The 16249-nt window shown below is 48.1% G+C and overlaps 1 long non-coding RNA gene across 1 annotated transcript; it reads right to left on the bottom strand.

Annotated features, from left to right (window-relative positions):
• Nucleotides 1–1838: 1838 nt before the first annotated feature.
• Nucleotides 1839–6596, bottom strand: LOC121142048. The gene is made up of 2 exons (XR_005879071.1): nucleotides 6114–6596; nucleotides 1839–4268 (listed from the first exon to the last, which is right to left on the bottom strand). It is a non-coding gene; the product is annotated as an uncharacterized LOC121142048 (long non-coding RNA).
• Between the last annotated feature and the right edge of the window lie 9653 nt (nucleotides 6597–16249).

The raw sequence follows: 16249 nt of genomic DNA, 5'->3' as shown, positions 1-16249 counted from the left end.
ACTCCATATGACAGAGGAGAATGGACTTTCAAAAAGGAAATTTGCCCAAAGTCACACATCTGCTAAGTGGCACATCTGGGATAACACTCTTGCCATCGCTCATAATGGCAAACTGCCTCCTGAGATACAGCCTGTAGGAGGCTTGTGGTCAGGAGCACGCCCTCCATATCAGAGCATCAGGTATGTGTTGTCCAGACCAGAAGCACGGTATCAGCTGGGTTAGCAACACTGAGTCACAGGGCCTTTAAGGGTCTGATAGTACAGTTGTGCCTGTGCTCTGGGGCTTCTACTGAGGCCTCATTGCAGGTGCCCCATAGATGTCACAATCTACACGGGTCTGTCCCTTTTCTGTAAGACTATGTAGTGTTTGTATAGAACCTACACACACCTCCTGTATACTTCAATTATCTCTAGGTGATTTTTTTTCCCTTGGAATACAGTCTTGCTGTGTAGCCTAGGTTGAAGGCACGATCCCCTTGCCTTAGCCTCACGTGTCTGTGGGTTACAAGCGTGTGCTACTACACTCACTGTAGATGACAGTCGGTCTTGATACAATGGACACGCTATATAAGCAGCTGCCACGCTTCCCAGGCATTTTGTATGTCCACTGAACATGCAGTTTCCATCCTGCATGCTTTTTGTTAGTAGCTGGTGACCCGCAGATGTGGAATGAACAGACAGGGAGAGCCAGCTATGACTGTGTAGCAAAGGCTTCTTCAGTACTGTGGCTACAGGGGACCAGAGCAGTCTGGGAGTGTCAAGCCAAGAGTCAAGATGGGAGGGGGACAAGCCATCATGTTGTCACTAAATTAAGCCCATTTGGTATTGTGTGTCTGCACCATGCAGGAGGGTGGCCACTGGGGGAACCGTGAGTAGGCTGAGGTAGGGCTTGTACATGTGTATCCAGGGAGACTATTGACGACTTTGGGCGGCTTTGCATCCTGAGGGAGAGCTGATCCGCAGGCTGGGTTTAGCAGTGTCTCAAATCCATTTGCTTTTAGAGACTGAGAAGGATAATTGGGGCTGGATTTGAGAAGGTAACGTGAGTGTTCCCACCCTCTGCACTTTGCTTTAGGAGGGGGGGGGGGATGTTTTAACAGCACCCCGGTTCCTGTAAGATGGGAAATCATGTCCCTGTTTTCAGGTGGCCATGTTTCTGACTCCTCTGGGGTCACAGACAGACTCTTCAGGGCTGGATTTTGATTCTGGTCCTCACCCCTGCCTGAAATTCTTTTTTGTGAAGTGGTCAAGACTAGGGAATGGTGACTCAGAGAGGGTAGAAATCACCACCTCTGCCCCAAGTAGCTCCCATTCACTGGAAGAAACAAATGGAGAAACAGATAGTGTAAGATCAAAGAGCGGGCTGGCGAAATGGCTCAGTCAGGCACTTACTGCCAAGCCAGACGACCTGAGCGCGAGACTCACAAGTTGTCCTCTATCTTCAACACACATGCTATGGTACACACATACCCCCTTGAGTGACACAGATAAATATCATCTTTAAAAATCAAAGAATAATTTGACTGGTACATGGCACATACCTTTCATCCCAGAATTTGGGTGTCTGAGGCAGGACGATGATAAATTCAAGGCCCATGCAAAAATAAAACAACAAAAACCAGCAAACAAGAGAAGAGCAATTCAGAGGTAGTCCCTGAAGATGGCAGAGATCAGGGGAAGGGCATCTCACCCTGCGAGAGAAAAGATGGGATCACAGCTGAGGGGAGACATCAGCATTCAGGAAGCAGGAAGTGGAATCATGGGCAGACAGGTGACAGGAAGACCAGAGACAGCTGAAAGGAAGTAAGATTTCAAGGCGGGGCGGAGGGAAGTGTTGGGAGGTCAGGCCAGGTGTGGCATCTATAGGAGCTTGGCTTGCATTGGCCAGTCGGCAGTGGTGGTGCCTGAGACGTCTCTATGCTGCAGTAAGTTCAGAAGAGAGAGGTTGAGGGCTCCAGCTAGGACTGAGGTCACGGGAAGTCACATGACTCTGTACCTCTGTTGCTATAACAGAACACCTGAGACTGGCTAGTTTATATAGAACTTTTTTGGTCACTCAGAGTTAAAGAGGATGAGTGTTTGGCCCTTGGTGAAGGTCATCCTGCTGCATCATCCCCTGGTGGAAGACAGAGAGACAGGGAAGCATGGTCACTGTTGGGCTAATTAACCTACAACCCCAATCTATCCTGAGACAGCGTCCTAGTGACCTAACCACCTCTTGTTAGACCCCCATCTCTCAGCCCTGCTGCACCAGGGATCAAGCACATGAGCTTTGCAAGACACGTGTCAGCCATTGCATCAGGTAAAGAAAACAGGCGACATGATGCTTGGTTACACTGAGGGGGGTAGGAGAAAGAACTGAGTGCAAAGACGGTTCACAGGCTCCTAGCTTGAGCAGGTAGGTGGATGGTGATGGCTCCGTGGGGTGGATGGCTAGCAGGAAGAATCCTAATGTCCTGCAGCACAGTAGGATAATCAGAATTTCTATCTCAACACAGCTAGTAAAGTGCTGAGTATCTGCAGCACAAAGAAGTGGTGATCGGCCGAGGTGATGGGCATGCTAATTACCCCAACCCACTCATTTACATAATCTAGAATCTTATTAATGTATCACACTGTATCCCACGATTACGTACAATTACTATATATTACTTGAAAATTAAATAAAAAACAATGATAAAAGTCAGAAGTAGTGGCTTATGCCTGTAAATCCAGCACTTGGGAGTCAAGGCAAGAGGAATGTTTTGAGTTCAAGGCCATCTTGGTTGATAATGAGTTTCAGGCTACTCTTTACTACAGACTGAGATCCTGTCTTAATAAAACTAATGGATGAATGGATGGATGGAAGAGGAGCTAGAATGAATGATGTAGGAGACAACCAAGTTTGAGGAACCCACTGGGTATTTAGGGAGGAGGTCTAGAAGACCCTAGATAGCAGCATTAGGGGAGGGGTAGGCTCTACTACAGGGGGAGTGGTGGGGAGGCAGGCTGGTGGTCAAGAGAGAGGGAGGGCTCCGGGGTACTATGTTGAAAAAGCCTGGCTTTGGCTCCAAGCATCTTCTGGTAGCTGATTCCAGTGAGCAGAGGTGAAGACCCCCAGAATGACTTTTCAGACTGCAGCCTCCTTACTCAAGGCCTGGGACACGGTGTTGTGATGCAGTTGTGTCACAGAGCCCCGGAGAAAGGTAGGCTTGGGGAAGAGCAGGAGGCATGCCTTCTGTCAGTCACAAGGATTCAGGGTCCAGGCACTCATTCCTGTCAGACTTCTCTAGCAGGCATGCCAGCTTCCTCCCGGGGTCTCCGGGATTGCCACAGACACAGGCTCACACTGGGAGTGAGAAGTGGGGATGGATTTGGAAAGTTAAAATGAGTCCCCTGACCTGCTGGGTAACCCCTGCTGGGGGGGGCAAGGCCTGGGGCCCTCTTTAGAATGTTCCATTTTCATCAGTAGTTCCGGTGCCTTCCACCAGTCTGACACCAGCACCTGATCCTCGTGGTGGCATCTCTACATTCTCATCCCCTTTATCCTTCACTAAGGCTAAACAAATCTGTAGCATCCTCAGTCCCATGGCATAGTAGAGGACAGCACCCACGCCTGTAGGGCTCTTTGGAGAACAGCATGGAACACTGGAGTGTTTGTTTTCTTTTAAATGAGCTAAGAACAATGTTATGAGGAGAAAGTAGACTCCAGAATATATGGATAAAATTTAAAATTATCACCAACTGTCCATGAAAGAAAAATTGAGCTGTCACACCAGACCAAATGGGTTCTCTCTTTGTTTCTGCTAATCTTTGCGAGCCGTCCTCACGTGTCTAAGTGTATCTGTGTTTACTGGCAGACAGAAGGTGCCAGTGCCAAATGCTAAGAACACCTTCAGTGGGATGTTCTCAAGTTGGGGCAGTTTTCAGACAGTAATGTGACATCATCACCTTGAGAGAGTGGGTTTTTTTTTTTTTTTTTTTTTTTGTCATCTTGACACAAACTAGAGCCACTCGGGAAGAGGGAACATCCATTGAGGAAATGCCTCCAACAATGGCCAAAAGGCAAGTCTGTGGGACATTTTCTTGACTACTGACTGATGTGGGAAGGCCCAGCCCATTGGGGGCAGGTTGTCCTGGGTAGGATAAGAAAACAGGCTGAGCAAGCCAAGCGGAGCAAGCTGGTATGCAGTGCTCTTCCGTGGTCTCTGCATCAGCAACTCCAGCATCAGCATCCGGCCTCCAGGTTCCCGCTTCAGTTTCCCTTAGTGATGGACCACAAGCTGTAACTGAAAGAAACCGTTTCCTCGAGTTGCTTTTGGTCACGGCGTTCATCATAGCAGCAGACAGCAGTTCTGAGCAGGTGGTAATAGCCACAACGATGTCATTTGACCCCTGGATCTGCCACCGTCAACCCTCACCACCCAAGTCCAGCTTGTAACACCTTATGAAGAAAGGGTAGGGACACAGTTCAAGAACCACTGTCTTAAGGACCGTGTTGTTTCACTCTTTTAACTGTTAAGAAACAGCTGCGCTCCTATCAGCCAAGTGTCCCTTAGGATGGGCTATACTGTGACATGGGTGACATGGTCCTAAACACCATAGAACACATTTGTGCAACCCTACTGGTTCTGGGCTACTACCTGTACAGTGGATTGATGACCACTAGTATTTTTTTATAGTTTATCTATTTTTATTTCATGCACATTTGTGTTTTGTCTGTGTGAAGATGTCAGATCCCCTGAAACTGGAGATACAGGCAGTTATGAACTGCCATGTGGGTGCTGAGAATTGAACCTGGGTCCTCTGAAAGAATAGCCACTGACCCATCTCTCTAGCCCCCAGATCACCAGTATTTTTAACAGAAGAGTAAGTATTTTCTTTATGGAGACAGAAAAGTTACAGTGAAAACACGAGCTATGTGACAGGCAGGGCATTAAAATAATCGGGACCAGTATGAAGAATGTTCCCATTGTTGATGGAAACTCCATTGTTGACCAAGAAGACTTCATGTGGTGCAATAATGTCCATATTCCTAGCCCAAGTGCTGGGTGAACTTTGTGGCAGATGGGGACTCTGGTGGCTGAGGCGTACGTATAACTATGGGGATTTGGTCCTTGGCTCCTACTGTCCTTCCGATTCGCACATTCAAAAGCAATCCTTCTAGGGTCAGTTCACAGACCACTTACCATTTACTAGTTGTGTGACTCTGGAAAGGTACTTAACCTCTTTGATCCTTAATAACAGCTTATGTAAAATGGAACAAACAATAATGTCTACTTCACAGATAATTCTGAGACCCAAGATTACAGGAAGATACGTGGGAAGCTATCTGCTTAACTTGATCAGTGTAGACTACAAAATCTCCCTCTTTAAACACCTCTGTAATAGGAATGACAAGGAAGATATTGTACAGGATAAGAGAGACAGGGAGCTTGGATAATTGTATGAGTATTTACAGTCACCAGAAGGCTTAAAAATATAAAGTCAGCCAGGCAGTGGTGGCGCATGCCTTTAATCCCAGCACCTGGGAGGCAGAGGCAGGCAGATCTCTGTAAATTTGAGGCCAGGCTGGTCTACAGAGCAAATCCCAGGACAGGCTCCAAAGTCACAGAGAAACCCTGTCTCTGAAAACAAACAACAACAACAAAAACAAACAAAAAAGTCAAGTCAAGGTTCTGCATAGGAGATAGGTACATCAGGAAACAAGTCGCAAATATAGTATGCCAAGAGTAAGCGAGGAGAGGAGATGAGGGGGAGATTCAGGTCAAGTTCTGGAAGGAAGGAAAATGTGTGCTAAGGGAGGGAAAGAGCAACGTGTGCAGGACCAGCTGTGGGGCTGAGGCAGCGCAGTCGTGTTCGCTAGAAAGCCCTGCAATCCTGTTACCGCACACCCTGTTTCTTGAGCCTGCACAGCCCCCAACCCTTCCTCCTGCTCTCCTGTCTCTGTTGCTAAGGATCCTGGTGGCAGCGTGGCAGGCGCTCCACAGGGAGTCTATGAAATAGCGCCGGCTCCCAGCTTCCACCGTGCTCCCAGCGTCTTCCTGGTTGTGGATGCTGAGCTGGGAACAGGAAATGAGTTTTTTTTCCTGTGTTTTCAGGAATTTGTCTATTAAAAGAGAAATCAAACAAACCTCAAAAATACGCTGATGCTCAGGGAGATTGTAGACACGTCCCCAGTCCAGCTATTCATGGAGACCAGACGGGAAAGGCGGAGGGCTCCGTCCTGAGGACTCTGGGAATCCTGTCTGGCTTCTGTGAAGGAACTTCAAAGGGAAGGAGAAGCTTTGATTGGAATCCTTGCAAACTGCTGACTGAGCAACGGTCTGGTCTTCCTTCTGGAGAGGATCTGTGAGAGCGGGCAGAGAGGATAGGGCCGCCCACAAATCCCCCTCCCTCCAGATCAGAGGGCTGGCTCCTGGACTGCCGGTGGGCCAGTGGCATGCTAGATAAATCCAGTTGGAAGGGCTCCGGAAACAGTCACGGAGGCAGACTCTCAAACCTGCTCTTCAAGGACATCTTGGAACTCTGTAAAAACTCTGCACTCTAGGGCTTTTCCCCTCCTGGGGAATTAGCTGTTAAATATTTACCAGCTGCCGCTGTGTGTAAACGAGATCCAAGAGGAAGCAGCTTTATTTTGCAAGACCCAACACAGAGTTCAGGTAAAGCTGGGCAGACAGATCCAGATATGCCTGTCTTTTGTTTTTCCTTTTAAAGCGGGTTTCTTGGTGTAGAACTGGCTGTCCTGGAAGTTTCACTAGAGATCAGGTTAGCCTCGAACTCAGAGATCCGCCTGCCTCTGCCTCCATAGTGCTGGCATTAGAGGTGTGCACCACCATTGCCCAGCCAGATAAGATTGTCTTAAAGCGGCCTTTCCCTAATGGAAGTTTCTAGAAGGGCTGGCTATACTGGGAGCGACCCACACATCCTGGGAAAGCAATATGATAGGTCTTTGTCATTTATTTTCTTTCATTTTTCAACCCTAAATGGAATCTCCAGTTGTGAAGCTTCTGATCTCAGACCACACATGCCTCATGGGTCTGATGGGTCCACAAAAGTGAATTTTCTGATATGAAAATTCAGGGTATTTTTTTTTCTTCTTTGAAATAATGACCCCAGATTTTTGTGTTGATAGTTGAAGGTAAGCCAGAAGGCTGAGGCTGCAGCTTGGTGATTGTATTAGTTACTTGTGACCAGAATTGCTGACAAAGAGCTTGTGGGGGGGGGGAGGCTTAGTTTGGCTCAGTGTGTAAGAGCGATTTTGGTCTGTCATCTGTCATGTTGGGGAAGGCAATACAGAACAGTTTCGTTCCTGGTGGTGGGAGTGTGTGGTGGTTGCTTGTTCATCACACAATGGAAAGCAGGAAGTAGAAATTCAGTCTGGAGACAATTGTTAACACCTTTTTTTATTTTTATTTTTTTTGAGACAGGGTTTCTCTGGCTGTCCTGGAACTCACTCTGTAGGCCAGGCTGGCCTCGAACTCACAGAGATCTGCCTGCCTCTGCCTCCCAAGTGCTGGGATTAAAAGCGTGTGACATCATTGCCCAGCCCAACTGTAACTTTCAAAGGCTCATCTCTGCCGTATGTGCCAGCCCTCCCTCCCCCTTTTTATAAAGGGGGCCTGAAATGAAAGAGGCCAAATGCTCAAAACGCAAGCCTGTGGAGGACATTCTAGATTTAAATCCTAACAATGATTTTTAATTTTTTTATTACATGTATGTATGGGCAACACAGGACTGCAGTGGCCAAAGAGGCCAGAAGGGGGCATCAGATCCCCTGAAACTGGAATTACAGATGGTTGTGAGTCCCTGGGAGGGGGTGGTGCTGGAAACTGTAGCTGGTTCTCTGCAAAACAGTACCCACCCTTAATTGCTGAGCCATCTCTTCAGTTCCCCTAACAGTGACTTTTTTTTTCATTTTAAAGCAGAATTCTAGCCCTCTTTCTCAACTTTGTAACTGTTTTCCTTCTGAAACTCACTTGCACACAGACATGCTTCTGAGGGGGTGTGTGGTGGGTTCCATTTGATCCTCGGCCTTTCATTTTGGAATTATTCTCCATAGATTGCAAACCTTCAGGTCCACTCAACCAACTGAGCTGCCTTTCCATGTAAAAGGCTCTGGCTTGGCTTCCCAGGGTCCATAATCTCTAGATCTGGCATGTGGGACCCATTTTGTTAATTCCGGAGGTGTAGCACAGCGCACAAGAAAAAGGACAAAACTTGAAACTTGGAACGTTTTGAGTTTGTATGTGATGCTACAAGTGGAACATTCTAGGTCCAATGATACGGGACAGAGCACAGTCAACACCCAGGCATGAAAGCATATTGTGCAAAATTGTTTCAGACTATGTATAGGAAGCACAAACAGATGTACTTGGACTTGGATGCCATCCCTAAGGTGAGGTCATTATGTACATGGAAATATTCCCAAATTGGGGAGATTCCTAAACTCCAAACATTTCTGGTCCCATGCCTTCAGATCCAGGATGCCCTTTGCAGAATTCATCAAAAATGAACACCAAAGATTCTTATGTCTATTTCCCCTTTCCCCCAAGGTGTTGGGGATTGAATCCAGGGTCTTGTGTGTGCTGGGAAAATTCTCTGCCCTGGAGCTGCATTCCTGGTCCTGTGTGATTGAGCAAATACAATTTACACAGCAGTTTTCAAAAGGCAGGGCTCTAACCCTGGCCCTACTTCCTGCCCAGAATTCTTCACTTCTTTAGGGGCTTTTTTATAAGGTGGAAATAGCCCTTATACCTGCATTATGGCTTATTGTGAATATTAAATAAGACCATGTGGGTCAAAAGTGCTTGGTAAATGATAAAAGCCTGTACCAGTGGGTGGTTCCCATTGCGATTCTTTTTATCCAGCCGCCTTCTGGAGTGGATTATTAGGCTAGTATGTGCTGTGGGTTTTGCCTCGAGACTTCCCTTGGAGAGCTGTGTTTATCTATTTTAAGGAGACCCTAGAGGTAGCAGGCTGCTGCAGAAAAGCAAATGGAATATGGATTTACCAGAAAGGGGAGGGCTGGCTGGAAGGGAACAGCTGGGGAGAGAGTTATCAATCCGGCTCGGCACCAGACGGATGCCAAGAGGGAGTCGCTAAATGCCTGGGAGAGAATCGTGACCAGAGAGAGCAGTGAGTTAAAAAAAAAAATCACATCCTGCCAAGCAAACTGGGTCATATTCCTGATGGAGTTAGTCACCGCGCAGGGCTGAGCTGGGAAGGCGGTTTTAGGGCGGAAGGCAAAGGCTCGAGGATCGGCTGGCAGAACAGAGGCCCCTCGCTGTTGAGCAAAGACCCCTCGTGTGGCTGGCGTATGGCATCTTGTGGTCCTTTAGATTTGAACTTGGCTTTTTTTCCTGAAGGTGATTAGGTGATTACAAACTGCATTTTTCTTCCAATGCTTTAGCATTCACACACACACACACACACACACACACAAACACACACACACACACACTTTCAAAAAGGAAAATCTTAGAGAGAAGATAAATTAAACCAAGATGGAAGAGCAGGAGGAAGGCCATTCTGGGGCTTAACCCTGGGATTCAAGTGGGAAGTGATGGCAGCCTGAACGGGGCCAAACTCCAGACTGAATGCACGTGAAGGCCATCAGGTCACCTTAGGAATCTCTAAGGTCATGGGCCCTGTCCTGTGGCAACAGGATCCTGTCATACGGCTGCAGGCTGCTGAGACCAAAATTGAACGTATGAGTCACTAGAAGAAAGTTAAAGCACGGATGAGCTAACAGGAAGAAATAATCTGCAGGAGAAGGCTGATGGACCGAATTTGGAGTTTGTTCTCATTATAAAAATTTTTGGTACTTTTCTGTTACATATTTCTGCCAAGAAATGTGATATGTTGGGAAAGAAGAGGAAATGTATTCTACATCTTGATGCTGTGACTATAAAAAGCTGTTTCAACGATAGAAATTAGTCGGGGCTCTGTCAAGGTTGTAAATGAGGGTTTTACACTAGCCAATCAGGGTGAGAAAAAAAAACAAAAAACAAAGCCATGTCTAAATTTGTCCCCATAGAGTTCCATTATCCTACAATGCCTGTTCCCCCAGCACTCTCCCTTCCCGGGTGTGCCAGATTTCTTCTGTTGTGAGTCCCCTTCCCTAAGGGGTTCTGAGAGCAGCCTGGTGTCAGGAGGCATCTGGGAGGAAAGAGCCGTCTGTCTTGTTGGCTCAGAAGTGAGACACGCTGGAAGGCTTGGAAGGTGCAGCTACCTGACCCCAATCTTAAGATGCTGAATGAAGCCCGTCCTGCCCCTGCCTTCCCGCCCCCTCTTTTCCCTACCTCAACACTCAGTGGCCCTAGGGTTTAGTCTGCACCTCTCTGTGAGCACGTGGAGGCTGAGGCCGAGCCTTCTGTAGCTTGGGGTTGCCTCTGAAGCCCACTTATCCCTACCCTCTTCCTCCCAGGCCTTTAGGTACACCTGAAGATGCAACCCATCCCCAGTGTTCTGAGGGCTGAGGGGAGAGTCTAGTTTCTGTCTCTTGGCTTCGGGCTGATAAGAGTTGAACTTAACTGTGACTCCATTATCTACTAGCCAACTAGGTAACCTTGTGAATGGCAACTTCCTTGCCTTGAAGGCTGGCACACAGTCTGTGGTTAGTAGGAAGCAGTTGTGACTAGCTACTTAACATTTTGTTTTGAGACAGGCTATGTATCCTAGGCTGGTCTGAAACTCCCAGCAACACCTTGCCTCAGCCTCCTGGATGCTAGGATTACGGGAGCATGTCACCACGCCTGGCTACCCACCTCAACCATGGTTTGTTTTTATTTTCTTTAAAGATTAATTTTATTATCAGCTTACGTGTCTCTCTGTGTGTGTGTGCCCTCAGAGGTCAGATGAGGGTGTCAGATCTCCTGTGGCTGGAGTTACAGGTGTGGTTACAAGCCACCCAGTGTGCATGCTGGGAATTGTACTCAGGTCCCCTAGAAGAGCAAGCAAGTGCTCTTAACCTCTGAGCCACCTCTCCAGCTCCTCTAACAGTTTGTGTGGGAACTTGATGGAAACCTTGGTGGTAGGGTAGCCAGATCAGCAGATGACTGGAAGCAGGAACAAAGAGAGACCTGGCTTCCCCAAAGGCTTGTCACAGTTGGAACTGGGGACGTAAGGTCTCACACAGAACCTATGTTTATGGTTGGCTGTCTCCGTTCCACGGTGAGTTCTTTCCTTGGACACAACTGAAATGGACCATAATCAGAAATGGAATTTTCTACAAAGAGATGGAATAGTTGTTAGAGATTGAAGAGCCAAGAGGATGGGATGACCCTCTGCCCCAAGTAAGGCAACAGAATCCTTCTACTCCACACCATTCTCCCAAGAATCCAGGGTGACAGGGATCAAGTGGCCAACTGGGTTCTATGTATTGTCATCGTTTGAGTAGGACTAGTCAGGGAGAATCAGAAATTAATGGAATAAAGGCTTGTTCTCCAGTAGTTTCTCCAGAAAGGAAAATTGAGTTGACAACCCAAGGCAAAACCTTCCTAGCAGGGACCTAGTTGATCCTTTTCCCAGCTGGGTGCAGCTGGGTTCTGGGCAGTGGTGTCAGGGGCTCTTCACTGCCTGAAGAGAAAGGTGTTCAAAAGAGGAGTTAATGTGGTGACTGTTTGGAAAACACAACGTGTAAGAAATGACCCAAAGAACTAAGATTAACCCCAAAGGAGCCAGGCCGAGTTAGCATGGCTGTCCCTAGATACTGTGAGGCCTGGCTTGTAGAAGGAAGAAAATTTTGTAGTCAGGGAATATAAAGGGAAACAGATTGTGATCGTGCACAACAGTAGGATATGCGGCAGAGCCCAACTCAGGTGGGTTGCGAGTTCAAGGCCAGCCTGAACTACACCATGATGGGCTCAGTGGCTACGAACACTGGCTACTCTTACAGAAGACTAAAGCTCAGCTCCCAGCACCCACCCAGCAGCTCACAACCATCTGTAACTCCAGTTCCAGAGGATCAGATGCCCACTTTTGGCCTCCAGAAGCACCAAGCACACACATAATACACATACATACATGCAGACTAATACTCACACACTAAGTAAATATGAATAAATCTGAAGTGAAACAGTTTTTTCCCCCCACTATATCTCATCTAGAGTCTTCCAAGAAATAAGGCAAGATGGCTTGTAAGGGAAGCAACTTTCTATCCCTGGGAGGTAACAGTGTTGAGTTGCTTACGGCAGCATGGACTACAGTGGACCACAGTACACAGGATGCTAGAGCTGATGGCCAAATGACTTTCAGTGGTGACATATGCCACTCCCTGGGTGGCCGCATCTGCTCAACAGCACTTTTCCATATGTAGAGTTCCAGATGTGGACAGTGTTAGTGACAAGAGGACGTTAAGGGGCTCCCTCAGATTCTTTCTGACCACCTACTGGAGTCCTCCATTGTCCGGGCACACCGTGGGAAAGCCCTTACATCAGATTGATGCTCCACTCAGAGGTCACTGGGGGTATGTGTTACATCAGGCAGCATCCTTCATGCCTCTTCCAGTGTAAACCACGCCAGCATCTCGCTAATCACTGAATAACAAGTACATTTTGAGTCCCTGGGGCTATACCTGCTATTAGAAAGCTAGAGTATACGTATTTATAAACATCATATTGTATACCAAAAATACATATCACTTAAAAAAGATTTATTTGTATTAGTTTTAAGTGTGTTTGTGTATGTGTGTGGTTGTGCAGTGAATGCACAGAGGCCAGAAGAGAATGCCACATCCCCTGAAGTTTTAGGTAACTGTGCGTCCCTTGATGTGGGTGCTGGGAACTGAACCTGGGTCCTCTGGGAGAGCAGTAAGTGCTCTTAACTGCTGAGCCATCTCTCAAGCCCCAAACAACAATAAGAGAGAGCTACACGGGCACTGAAATCTGGATGTGTCCTGTTAGAGGCTGTGCTGTGAGGGGAGACCTCTCACAGGGTTGAGGCTGCAAGGCTCCATGTCACGGGATGTGGGGGGTGAATGCCAACACCATGGGCTTGTGTTAATGTCTTAGTTAGGGCTTTTTATTGCTGTGAAGAGACACCATGACCATGGCAACTCTTATAAGGGAAACATTTAATTGGGGGGCTCACAATTTCAGAGGTTAGTCCATTATCCTCAAGGCAGGAAGCATGGCTGAGTGCATGCAGGGAGCACTCAGGGAGCATGGCTGTGTGCAGGCAGGGAGCATGCAGGGAGCATGGCTGTGTGCAGGCAGGGAGCACTCAGGGAGCATGGCTGAGTACATGCAGGGAGCATGCAGGGAGCATGGCTGTGTGCAGGCAGGGAGCATGGCTGTGTGCAGGCAGGGAGCATGGCTGTGTGCAGGCAGGGAGCATGCAGGGAGCATGGCTGTGTGCATGCAGGGAGCATGGCTGTGTGCATGCAGGGAGCATGGCTGTGTGCAGGCAGGGAGCACGCAGGGAGCACGGCTGTGTGCAGGCAGGGAGCATGGCTGTGTGCAGGCAGGGAGCATGCAGGGAGCATGGCTGTGTGCAGGCAGGGAACATGGCTGTGTGCAGGCAGGGAGCATACAGGGAGCATGGCTGTGTGCAGGCAGACTTGGTGCTGGAGCTGAGAGAGAGCACTACATCTTGCAGGCAACTGGAAGTCAACTGAGACACTGAGTGTTATCTTGAGCCTCGGAAACCTCAAACCCCACCCTCACAGTGACACGTTTCCCCCAAACGAGGCCATCCCCTCTCCATCAAAGTCACACCTCCTAGTAGTGTCACTCCCTGTGAGATTATGGGATCAATGACATTCAAACTGCCACTAGTTACCATGGAAGCCCTGACACAGGTTCAGTCCTGATCACTTTCCGTGAATATGCCCTCTTACCTTTCTGCCTTCTAACACAGGAGGAAGTAAAAAGGTCTTTGTCTGATGCTAGTCCCTTGACATTAGGTTTCCAAGTCTACTGAAATATAGATAGAAATACTTGTTCTTTACATTTACAAATAAGGAGACAGAGAGAGAGAGAGAGAGAGAGAGAGAGAGAGAGAGAGAGAGAGAGAGAGAGAGAGAGAGAGAGAGAGTTGGCTTGACTATACACTCAGTGGCATTCCTGGTAAGTTGGCCCACAACATTTTGGGTAGTTTCAGTTAAAATTCTTTTTTCTTACTTAGCTGGGTGGTGGTGGTGCACACCTTTAGTCCCAGCATTCAGGAGGCGGAGGCAGGTGGATCTCTGTGAGTTCAAGGCTAGCCTAGTCTACAGAGTGAGTTCCAGGGCTATAGAGAAACCCTGTCTCAAAGAACAAAACAAAACTTCTTACTCTAAAATAAAACCCACCTTCTCTTTGATGGTATCTTGAAAGACCTCGGCATCAAAGCGCCTGGCACTGAACCGAACCCTCTGCCCAAGAACCGGGGCCAGACCGCTGGCTGCAAATGCAAGAGGTGATTTATTGAGTACACAGGCGCCTGCGGATGCTACTGCAACTCGGGTGCAGAGCATACCGGGCTTGTAGGGAGCACAATATTTATAGAGTTTTATTGGTTACATAAGTATCAGCATAGCAACAGGCATTTCATTGGCTCATCTTGGGGGCAGGGGTAGTTCCCACGGACTAAGTTTCCTGGTATTACCTCATGAAAGACCCCGGCACGCTTCAGTAATTATTATCCGGGTTCCATGACTACTATGGTGATCATAGACACAACTGGGGGCAGGGGTAGTTGCCAAGGACTAGGTGTCCTGGTATTGCCACATAAAAGACCCTGGCACGCTTCAGCAATTATTATCCGGGTCCCATGACTGCTCTGGTGACCACAGATCCTGTTTGACATCCTGCCAGTTGGGCAAGGCACCTGGTCTGGGTTTTTTTTCATTAGGCAATGGCCTGGCCTTGCTTTTCTTTTCCTAGGGGGTCCTGGGTAGGGGTCTTTCAGTCTTACCTATCACAATTGAAAATGTACATACCCTTTGGACACCAGGTTTTTTTTTTTTAAGACAGGGTTTCTCTGTGTAGCTTTGCAGACCAGGCTGGTGTCGAACACACAGAGAACCACCTTGGGCTAGCAGTTATGCCGCTAATAATTTACTTTCTAGATATAGTGCCCATAGGCTTAAAGATGTGCTACCCTCCGAGGACATGGGGTCCTCTGGAAGAGCAGCCAGTGCTCCTAACCACTGAGCCATCTCTCTAGCCCCTGGACTGCTTTTAAAAATGGTGTTGGGACTGGAACCCAGAGCATACACCATTGATTTTCCCCTCCTTTCCCCTCTTTGCTTCTCCCCTTTCTCTCTTCAGACTCCCAACTCTGCTGCCCAGCCTGGCCTGGAATCTCTGGCTTCAAGGTTCCTCAGCCTCTCTAGTAGCCAGGACTACAGCTCCCCTGCCACCACATCAGTCATGGGTTCCCGCTTACAGCCTCACAGAGTACCTCTCGTGGTTTTTCCCATAGTAACATGGGTTTGAAAATTTCTACCCTGCACCCCAAAAGTGCCTCTTGTCCAAGTTAGACAAGCCCAGCTCTTTGGTTCTTGATTTTTTGGTTGGTTCTCCCTCCCTCCTCTGGCTATATACATTTATTCATACACACACACACACATATAATTTTTAATCATTCATTTATTTTTGTGTGTGTGTGTATGTATTGGGGGTGGGGTGGGGGTGAGGGTGGGGTGGGCGGGGCAGGATGGACTGCAGACCCAGCCTGCAGACACTAGTCTTGCTGCAAACTCGCTGCCCTGACTTCGATGCCTGCTGGCTCAACACAGCCTTGTTTGCTAGACTCAGAGATCAAGGACATCTCTCGTCATCGCCTGATCATTCCATACTTTCCCAGGCATTTTACAAACTAGATTAATTTAGCTTATGATAAAGTGCTTGGGGAACCTGGGTGGATTCCATGGCGGGCAAGGGTGACCCAGGCGGGACAAACATGCTAGGCAGACAGAGCGTAAGTGAGAAGCTTTATTAGAAAGAGAAAAGAGGTAAAGAGACACAGAGGGGCCAGAAGAGGGAGACAGGAAAAGTCCTGTCTGCCCCAGGGGAATAGAAGAACGTAAGTGGGCGGGGTCCGTCTTTTAAAGGGGCCCTTTGCACCTGTGTGCAGACTCAGTGGAACCCTGAGCTGACCAGGGTACTGCCTGAGTGCATTCTGCGGCCAGCATGATGCCTGAACCCTTACATTAGCTGTAGGGAAAAAGGGACGAGTCAAAGAAACACACCCGGAGTAGAGCCAAAGAAACACACTTTGGCCCTGCAACCAGAACCAAAGAAATGAACCCTGACCCTTTAAAACCAGTGCCAAAGAAACACAG

The sequence above is a fragment of the Mesocricetus auratus genome, unplaced genomic scaffold, assembly GCF_017639785.1.
Source record: "Mesocricetus auratus isolate SY011 unplaced genomic scaffold, BCM_Maur_2.0 Super-Scaffold_100008, whole genome shotgun sequence".
In the NCBI taxonomy this organism is placed as follows: Eukaryota; Metazoa; Chordata; class Mammalia; order Rodentia; family Cricetidae; genus Mesocricetus; species Mesocricetus auratus.
This window is presented reverse-complemented; position numbering and strand designations above follow the sequence as displayed.